The sequence below is a fragment of the Hesperophylax consimilis genome, chromosome 4 (assembly GCF_061612785.1).
Source record: "Hesperophylax consimilis isolate HC1 chromosome 4, BYU_Hcon_1.0, whole genome shotgun sequence".
Lineage (NCBI taxonomy): Eukaryota > Metazoa > Arthropoda > Insecta > Trichoptera > Limnephilidae > Hesperophylax > Hesperophylax consimilis.
This window is the reverse complement of record NC_142839.1, coordinates 23,042,418-23,053,036: the sequence shown is the minus strand read 5'-3', so window position 1 is coordinate 23,053,036 and position 10,619 is coordinate 23,042,418. Positions and strand designations below refer to the sequence as shown.

General features: G+C 32.5%; 1 protein-coding gene across 1 annotated transcript in view; it reads left to right on the top strand.

Annotated features, from left to right (window-relative positions):
- Positions 1–5,337: 5,337 nt before the first annotated feature.
- Positions 5,338–10,619, top strand: part of Gpo1 (glycerophosphate oxidase 1) — a 50,461-nt gene continuing 45,179 nt past the window's right edge. The window contains exon 1 of the mRNA XM_089651509.1: positions 5,338–5,474. The gene's annotated coding sequence lies outside the window, so the exon portion shown is untranslated. The remainder of the gene's footprint in view (positions 5,475–10,619) is intronic.

The window sequence follows — 10,619 nt, the reverse complement described above, 5'->3', positions numbered from 1 at the left end:
TATCTAAAAATGGAATAAAAGGAAGGGCATTGAAATGGTTCAGGGATTATTTAAGTAATAGATATCAAACCACAAAAGTGGGTGAGACAATATCCGAACCAGTAAAGATTACATTGGGAGTACCACAAGGGTCGGTTCTCGGACCTATTCTTTTTATAATGTACATTAATGATATGGTAAAAGTATTGAAACATTGTAAAATAAGATTATTTGCAGACGACGCACTGATATATATAACAGGAGAAGATTATGAACTCATAATGAACCATATAAATGAAGACCTACATAATATATCAATATGGCTGAAAAAAAATAAACTTAAATTGAATGTAAACAAAACAAAATTCATGAACATTGGAAAACGAGTAACGCAAACAAAAAAGACATATTGATAGACGGTGAAGTGAAAGAAGTATTTGAAATGAAATATTTGGGGGTAATAATTGACTCCAAATTAACTTTTGCTCAAAATACAAAACAAATTATTAAAAAGATTGCCAAAAAAATCTCACTGTTGGGAAGAATAAGAAGATTCCTTAACACAGTTTCCAGTAAAAATGTGTACAACGCAATTATTGTACCACACATAAATTACTGTAGCAGCATCCTATTCTTATCTAACGACGGTTTAATGAAACAAATGACAATCCTACAAAATAGAGCAATGAGAACCATATTGAAGAAAAATAGATACACAAAAATTAAGAACATGTTGAAGGAGTTAAATATCTTGTCATTTAAACAAATAATTTATTTTAATAACATATTTTTAATCTACAAGATAATCAATTGCCATACGTCTAGTGAATTCCTAAGAAAAATTGATAAACTACAGAACAAACACACACATGAGACAAGGAAAAGAAATGAATTGAGACTCCCCTTCAGGAAAAAAACACAGAGTCAAAAGTCATTGATGTACGGAGCGTTGAAGATATTTGGAGAGCTACCAGAAGAAATAAAATCAGAAGAAAACATAAAAACATTTAAAATTAAATTAAGAAAATATGTGATTGATTCATTTTAAATGTGTTACTATAATTATTATATGTATATGTATATAAGGATTGTATTAGGACATAGATAACTATGTACCTACTTAAAATACCACAATAAACAATAAACATTTGCATACCACCAGTTGTAAGGGTTTGTCTAATCAGGGGCGGATCTAACGGTCAGCATTTCAGCAAATCATCCCATTATTATTACGATACTCACAATAAATTAAATGGTTACTTAAAAAATAACATGTCAATAATTTTGCTGTCATTATTTTTTTTTTTTTTAATATTTAAAAAAAAAAAAGAAAGACAAACATTCCCAGATTACGAATAACCCAACAATATTTGAAAATCTCCTACTACCACCACAGAAAGCCGAAAATGTTGCTTGTGTTGTGATGGAGGACTTAGCCAGCCGTGGAATCGAACACGCGACGCTCGGGTGAGACCCAAGCGCTATGCCCACTCAACCACTGACCGGTCATTATATATGTAAATAACACAAAAGTCTGTAATTGAAAAGACATTATTTTTAACATTAACCTCATACAGATAGGGGTGACCGGATAAACCATCAAAATGATAATTCATCACATTTTTAAAAAGTTATATAAAGTCATGTAAAGTGATGAAACAAAAACATTATTAACTTGGTTAAGTAGGTTAGGTTAGGTTAGGTTTAAATTATTTTTTTTAATCGTTTCTAATGACTTTATATCACTCTTCAAAGGTGTGTTGAATTGTCACTGTGTTGAGTTATCATGGAACCACATATAGGATAGGGCCCCGATAGGAAATAAGTTCCTTAGGACATAATATGTCATCTTTAGTGATGCTCTGTAAATAAAATAATAGATCAAATCTACTACGCCTGGGTGGGAATCCTAAGCATTTGTCCTCTTGGCCACTAGCCTGTTAAGCTGATACGCTTTAAAGGTTTCTGTTCATAGATTTTTTTAGGTATTTTGGCCTCAAATTCAAAATTAAGTTGTATTTGAATAAGGCCACGCAGCCGTTCCAATAAAAAGATTTTTTCATTAAAATAAAAGTATGTTTTGCGCCCCCTCCCACCTCCCCAAGGGCACCTTGGATACGTTTTCTGACTGTCTTTTGTTTTTTAGATCCGGACCTGTTTGTCTTACGATTGGGACGAGCACTTTTTAATTAAAAATCTATCTTATTTGCTATCTGATATTCGGCGCTTCGACCATCACTTAGTTTCAAGTGTTGCTTGAGATGGCTTTAGCTATTCCCAGACAACATCCAACTTTCTCATTCTTTCTCTCTTCGACTTTTTCAGCAGCATAATATTCAGTATAGGCAACCCACATATCCACTGGCTCTGATCAGTTGTAATTTGTGAGAACACGGATAAAATATACGTACATCTGAATCACACATGGTCGTGTCTATCCAGACACGATCATCTTACTATCCCAGAGAAACAGTAACAAAATCACTGCAAACGCCTGGCTAACTGAATGTCGGCAATTTGCGTAACTTTCATGCAGGGTCAAAATCACATTGACCTCGATTTTTAATAATAGTGGGTACCTACTTTATCCGACTGCAGCTAGTATGAAACCACCCGCGTACACCGACACAATGCCGACACACCATAACCACATCTAATCAGTCATTGTATATTGAATCTTGATTCAAATCATTAAAAAAATCTGATAAATAGTTCATTCCCTTTGAGTAAGTACTGGCAAATTAGGTAGACACTTTTTTTTTTTTTTTTTTTTTTTTTTATAAATTTAATTTAGATTAAATTTGATAATATTATTATTAAGTTCTGCAAGTGTTTTAGTTTTTTATTATTGTGACAGCTGTTTCGGCTTACAAGGCCATTTTCAAACTGTGGTTAGTCCACATTGAGACGACGTTTTTATACTATTTCAAATTTAAATTTTGAAGGTGCATACATTGATTTATTACTGGTTACACCGATGACATGATCTATTGTTGGTTAAACCAATCTATGTTTTCCCCTCAGTAAATGGTAATGGGTTCTTAATTATTTACTAATGACTTTATTGCTATGAATTATTTGGGTGCATTATACTGCTTGGGTTTTGTGAAAATACTAAGAAGTGGTGAGTAAATTATTTTCCGTACTTTATTAATTAGTGTTAAATTTGGGTCATTCGTTCGTTTATTGATTTCTAATTGTTCAAGTAAATTTAATCTAATGCCCTTTTTTTCTATATGCAATGGTTTAGGACCCTTGTTGTTAAGTGGGGTATGATTATTCACCAAGAGATGTTCTGCGAATTTTGAGGATGTGTTTTTATTATTATAACATCGTATATGTTCTTGGAATCTAGTTGAGAATGCCCTCCCCGTTTGTCCGATGTAAGTGGCGTTACAATCGGCGTGGTCACATTTTAATTCATATATGCCACTGTTGTTGAGTATAGGGATTTTACTTTTAGAGTTTTTAAGGCTTGTTCCTAAATTATTGTTTGTTCGAAAAGCTATATTTAAACCACATTTTTTAATTTCTTTTGCAATTTTTTCAGATATTGGGCCGAGGAATTCGAGACATGCAAATTTTTCTATATTTTTGTTATTTACCGGATATATTAAATTGATTTTATTTTTATATTTCTTATTTTTTATTATTTTTTCAATGTTATTTGCCTCATAGCCGTTATTAATCGCGATCGTTTTTATCGTTTCCTTTTCTTTTACATAAGCTTTATTGTCTAAGGGAATGTTAATGAGTCTATGTACCATTGAATGGTACGCTGATAATTTATGAGACCAAGGATGATTTGAATTTGAATTTTTACAGATACAACAATAAATTCAAATTCAAATCATCCTTGGTCTCATAAATTATCAGCGTACCATTCAATGGTACATAGACTCATTAACATTCCCTTAGACAATAAAGCTTATGTAAAAGAAAAGGAAACGATAAAAACGATCGCGATTAATAACGGCTATGAGGCAAATAACATTGAAAAAATAATAAAAAATAAGAAATATAAAAATAAAATCAATTTAATATATCCGGTAAATAACAAAAATATAGAAAAATTTGCATGTCTCGAATTCCTCGGCCCAATATCTGAAAAAATTGCAAAAGAAATTAAAAAATGTGGTTTAAATATAGCTTTTCGAACAAACAATAATTTAGGAACAAGCCTTAAAAACTCTAAAAGTAAAATCCCTATACTCAACAACAGTGGCATATATGAATTAAAATTTGACCACGCCGATTGTAACGCCACTTACATCGGACAAACGGGGAGGGCATTCTCAACTAGATTCCAAGAACATATACGATGTTATAATAATAAAAACACATCCTCAAAATTCGCAGAACATCTCTTGGTGAATAATCATACCCCACTTAACAACAAGGGTCCTAAACCATTGCATATAGAAAAAAAGGGCATTAGATTAAATTTACTTGAACAATTAGAAATCAATAAACGAACGAATGACCCAAATTTAACACTAATTAATAAAGTACGGAAAATAATTTACTCACCACTTCTTAGTATTTTCACAAAACCCAAGCAGTATAATGCACCCAAATAATTCATAGCAATAAAGTCATTAGTAAATAATTAAGAACCCATTACCATTTACTGAGGGGAAAACATAGATTGGTTTAACCAACAATAGATCATGTCATCGGTGTAACCAGTAATAAATCAATGTATGCACCTTCAAAATTTAAATTTGAAATAGTATAAAAACGTCGTCTCAATGTGGACTAACCACAGTTTGAAAATGGCCTTGTAAGCCGAAACAGCTGTCACAATAATAAAAAACTAAAACACTTGCAGAACTTAATAATAATATTATCAAATTTAATCTAAATTAAATTTATAAAAAAATTAAATGGATTTCTACGAATTAAACACAAAAACAATAAATAAATAGGTAGACACTTATTAGTTTTATACAAATTCGTGTTGATTTGACGGAGTCGCAAAACCGGTACCTGCCTACGGATTTGTTAAGGATGTCGAGGAAACGAAATAGAATGGATCTCACACGCTAATCGCTAGGAGAGGGACAACAACAGTCGGATTGAGGCGGATCGTCGGATACATGTATGACTAATGCGAAGTTCGGAACCATTACGTCACTGGTAATGGGAGGCAGTTAGGAGTTGGGAGGGGGTTCGCTATTGGTGCTATTTCGGGAGGGAAATTCTATGGTCTCCACCAAGCCGAGAAATACGCCGATTGATACACGATAAAGCAGCGGCTTCTAATCAAAATTAACGTTATTTAGCGTAAGTATTTACAAGCAGTTGGTTCGTTGGCTCTTTTTGTAACGTGGCATTTAGTATTTATTTTATTCTCGCAGCCGAACCACGCCGCCTTTCCGCGCAGTTCCTCTGGCGCAGTCACAAAATTTAGTCTGTCATTCAGTGCATCTTTAGTACACGCTTAGCTTGGTTTCATGTAGTGTTCCTTTTCATTAATTTGTGTTTTGAATAAGGTAAATACATTATTTATATATTATATCAATAACACCGTCAATTAAACCACGTTTTACGCATTTCTCTTGACTGAGAGGTTCAGCAATCAATATTCTAAACGTATCTTTATTTTGTCTGACTAATTCTTCTCGCCGAGAGATGTTTATTTATATTTATGTATTTATTATCAACTGTTTGGCATATTCCACGAAGGGTTTTCAATGAAATTACAACCGAGGCGATAAAATGAAATTTGATTGTCTATTGCTTTCTGTGAATATAAAATACATGCACAATATTTTTTTTTTTAACATAAAACGCAACTATGTGCCCACGTCTGGGGCGATGTTTCTCTGCATCTATGAATTTTAATATGTTTGTCATGCAAAATATTTAATTGTTTCTAATGAGTGCAGGTACAATAGTGTTACGTGTGCGATTCCTAGAATTAGTTCAATGGTTGCATCATAGTTAATTTTATACAAGCTTCGAGTTCACCGGCACAATTTGATTTCAGTCACAAAACTAATTACCAAAGTATCTACCGTCCAAACATTTATTTTTCACCTAAAAAAGTACCCACCGACTTATTTAAAAATTAGGTAAACCAATTTTCATAATTCTAGTAATACTAAAAAATGTTATTCAATCATACAACATTTTAAATGTACCTGTTCGAAATTTAATTACGCGTTTCTATTAAAAAATATGCAATTTTCGTGCGTTCAGCATTATTTTATTTTGCAACATCTTAAAAATTGTCTCGTCTAACTCGCAATTAATAAAAATACTTGTTATAAGTCAATCAACCCATATAAATTAATGGCAAGTTGCCCATGATTGCGATATTCAGTATGTAACAGTAAGCACCTAAATAAATTACAAAATGATAGAAGAGTATTTTCGTTCGCTCAGACCGTTGTGGGTACCTAGTACCTACCTAACACTTCTTGTTTTTGACGGAATACTTAGATTATTGTGGACAGTTTTACGTCAAATTCCTCAGTACAATGTTAGATTAGGTTAGGTTAGGTATGTAAATAATGTTTTATCTCTTCTGTTAATTGATAATTCAAGTTTAGTTATTAGTTACCATTATGTACCTACTTACAACAGTGAGTTGTAAATCATAACTTAGAGATGTTAGGTACAATTTGTTGAGTGATTCTCTCAGTGTTGCTCTGGAGAAAGACTTCAGAATCGAGACGTTGTAATCGTTTTAGCCTTGTTTAGTAGCCACATCTGAATATCCAGGTAATTCCTAACCTTCTCTCCCATCTCCTTCCACTACCACTACCCAATCTCTTCAACTCACAACATACAACATACCCCAACATGGCTACGGGCAGTTTGTAATATTGTGCGGTTCACATAAAAACAATAAAAGACTCCTTTTCAATTATAGGAATAAATTAAAATAACACTTGTTATTTTTTTATTACTTCTAATATTTACTCCGCATTCGTTTCGTAGGAATCTTTGATTTTATGTTTGATAGGTATAGAAATTCAACGATGACTTCAAACCAGTTTCTCGGCTAGATAAAATCTTCGTGTCAACGTTTTCGTACAAAACATCATCCTACAGTTTCTTAACCAACTTCATGAGTAAAGGCTCCTGATATCAAGACATATACTGTATTGATTGAATGACTAACTCATCAGCTCACAATAAATATATTTTACTTTATTTATTTTCATTTCTTTACACATATTATACATATTAATAGATAGTATATAATAGCATAATATATAATACCAAATAGTGTACACAAGATATGAAAACCCACAAAGGCACTGCCTGAGTGTGGGTAATATAAAACGATTACTATATTTCAAGTGCCTAAGTATAATATATATAAGTAGAAAAAGTTTTTTTTATAGTTATTATAAAAAGTAAAGAGAAAACATTATGTACAATGGTTTATAAAGTTTCAGCAAGTGAGTTGTAGAAAGGATCAATAAATTTATAGAAAAAGCGTTTCAATATCTGTGTCATTCAGCCATAATTTTACCTCTTTAACATATTCTATCGTTTTATTTATCAGTTGAGTTTGTAGTAGTTTTTAGTAGTTTGTAGTTATAAATAAATAAATACGTATTATGTGACCAGTGGCGGTTCGTAGTCTTTTTCACTGGTGGTTCAGAATATCAAGAGAAGTTATTATATTTGTATACCCATTTCATAAAATTTTACGGATTTCCCTCATTTTTAATTTCAAGCCCCCTTTCCCATTAACTCGCATTATTTTATATGTAAACAACACTAAATTTCGCCATTTGGCAATATTAGGTATAACTAACAAGAATAACTGCGTCAAAATAATTAAATTCAACTACTTTATTGTCGAAATCCGAAACCAAACTAGAGATAGCGCAACACAATATTGAATTATTAGCAACATAAGATGATGAACACAAAATTTGTTTACTAGTAGATTTACAAATGCTATTAAAAGCAAACGGTTGGAGAAATGCATGAACACGCAAAGAAAATTTACTAAAAAACTAATAATAACGCACAGAATTTGCTAAAAAACTAATAATGAAAAATAAAATTTAACTAAAATCTATGTAGTGCAAAGTTCAGCTGCCGGAGCGTGGCATCAAACATTGTCTATCGCGGCGCACAAAGATCGTCTTATTTTGGCGTAGGTTATAAGATTTCACCGCCAGGACGATTGTGTTGTTGTTATTTTTTTAATGAAGTATTTTGTACTGATTCTATAACGCCCAGCGTGGTAATATTATGTGAATGCTATTCGGTTGAATGAAGTGCAAGCGGTAACAGTTGGTTTGGTGGAACGTACCTATATGTTAGCGGCATAGTGTGAGAACGCCGGTTTAACCTATTCATTAGCGCAAAATAATGAATATAATTAATAATAATTATCACATATGTGGACATTTACCTAAGAAATCATAATTTTATTTATTACCTACTTATTATATACATGGTAACATGAACAGTGGATATTTAATAATCTAAGTTGCCTGTTTAGTGATTGATTTCATTGTTGTTATTTTGCATTGAGGTAGGTAGTTATGTTTCTTGAACAACTCTCTAGTGTCTATGTTAGAATAATATGTGTACGGGACCTATCGTTCGTCAGTTACGAGACCTACTACAAAATAAAAACAACACGGGAAGAATGAAATAGCTCACCTGTTGAGGGGAGTGGTCTAAGGTATGATCTAAGGCTATACCTACCTACTACTAGCTTAGATATTATTACTTATATTAGAGGACCATAATTATCTATACTGTCATATCGAATACAGGTAAATCATTTTAAAGAAATTAAAGCTTGTGTAGTACTCGACGGCTGAAGAATGAAATAAAAACATTGTCGAATTGAATCTAGGGTCTAAATATCGACTGAATTGATAAACGTCGCCACGTACCTTGTAGGATATTTTTTCTTATTTTTCTTATTTTTTAATAAAGAAAGACAAACATTCCCAGGTTACGAATAACCCAACAATGTTTGAAAATCTCCTACTACCACCACAGAAAGCCGAAAATGTTGCTTGTGTTGTGATGGAGGACTTAGCCAGCCGAGGAATCGAACACGCGACGCTCGGGTGAGACCCAAGCGCTATGCCCACTCAACCACTGACCGGTCAATAATACGTATATACGTATATACAATTTCCTCCAAGGAGGATATAATACCTTTTGCGGGAAAGATGGTACATTTTGGTAAGATGGCGGTCACTGGGAGTTCAACAGTAAAGCGATTTAAAAAGGAAAGAAAATCGGCCTTTTGTGAGCAGCTCTTTTTCTTCATGATATATGTATAGAGTCACGTCATTTTAAAATACTCAGATCAAGGAGACAGTTTCGAAAATAATTAGCGCACATACCATACACATTGTTTATAAAGTTTAAAAATAATTGTAAAAAAATATCAGTGCCAATATAAGTCAACTACATTGGCGACTTGAAATAATACGTCCATTGAACGTTGGTGGATTGGGAATATGTGGAATTGAATAAAGCAATTTTAAAAACGATAACAATAGTTTACCTACTTGAAATCGGTGCAAATAATAATTGTTGAAATGCAGAAACAAGTAAATAAAATGCGTAATCATTTACTTGAAAACAATATAATATATATTTGTGCAAGTGGCTTATATTCCATAAATAAACCACTCACTAAATCGAGATCTTCGGGCTTTTTGTATGCAAAAAGTTTGTACACTGATGTAACCTACGGAGCGGTGATGATAGACAAGGTAGAGAAACTCAAGGCCATTTAAAAAAAGGTGCGTCGACAAATTCATTATTTACCCCAAAAAACTATTGAAGATATCCTTGAAGCCGCAAAATATCGAAAGGTTTTCCTGAGGGCAAGGTTCATTCGACAAAGCATCAACCTAAGAAAATGAACTTTTACGGCTATTTTATCAAGAGGAAACATTGTCAGTAGAAACTTGTTAAATTGAGACGAAAAACCCCAAAATTACTTGAAATTTGAATTTATTTATAAAAGGAACAAGAAATTTGAATGAATGAAAAAAAAAACACTGAAGAAATTTTGCAAAAATTTTTTTTGCTTATATACGACAGTCGAATTCTGACATTTTTCTGCTTATCTTGAACAGAAAATGAAAAAAAAAAACTCATGGTTACATATGTTTAAAAAATCAATTAGACCTGCCAAAAACTTACGCTTCTTACGACTTCTGTAACTTGCTATAAATTACGGCAAGAGACAGTGTCGTTTATACTGGTTATTTTGCCGTAAGTCACTTACGTGAGCGACGGGAAAAAACTTACGTATGTGAAGGCAGCCTTTGGCGTATTCTTTGGGTATTCACTGCACATCCGCACATTAGACAAAACCGCTATTGGCATTTGCGGGTGAAATTTCAAAACTTTCGATACTATCGGTGTACCTAAATACATTAAAACTTGTGCCCCTTTAAATAATTTTCCTCAGGAAAAGAATTCGCCATCAAAAGATGCCAGCTCTTTGAAAGCCTTGTGGCCAAAGCGTCTCGTACCTATGAAGTGTGGCATTGAAATGATTGTGGATAATGTGGATTGTAGCTTATAGGTTTTTTTTTATTTTTATTTTTATTGTTTAACTTATAACATTGTTACATTTTACATAAAATTAGATGATCATAGGTAATAGTGAAAAACATAAGTTATTG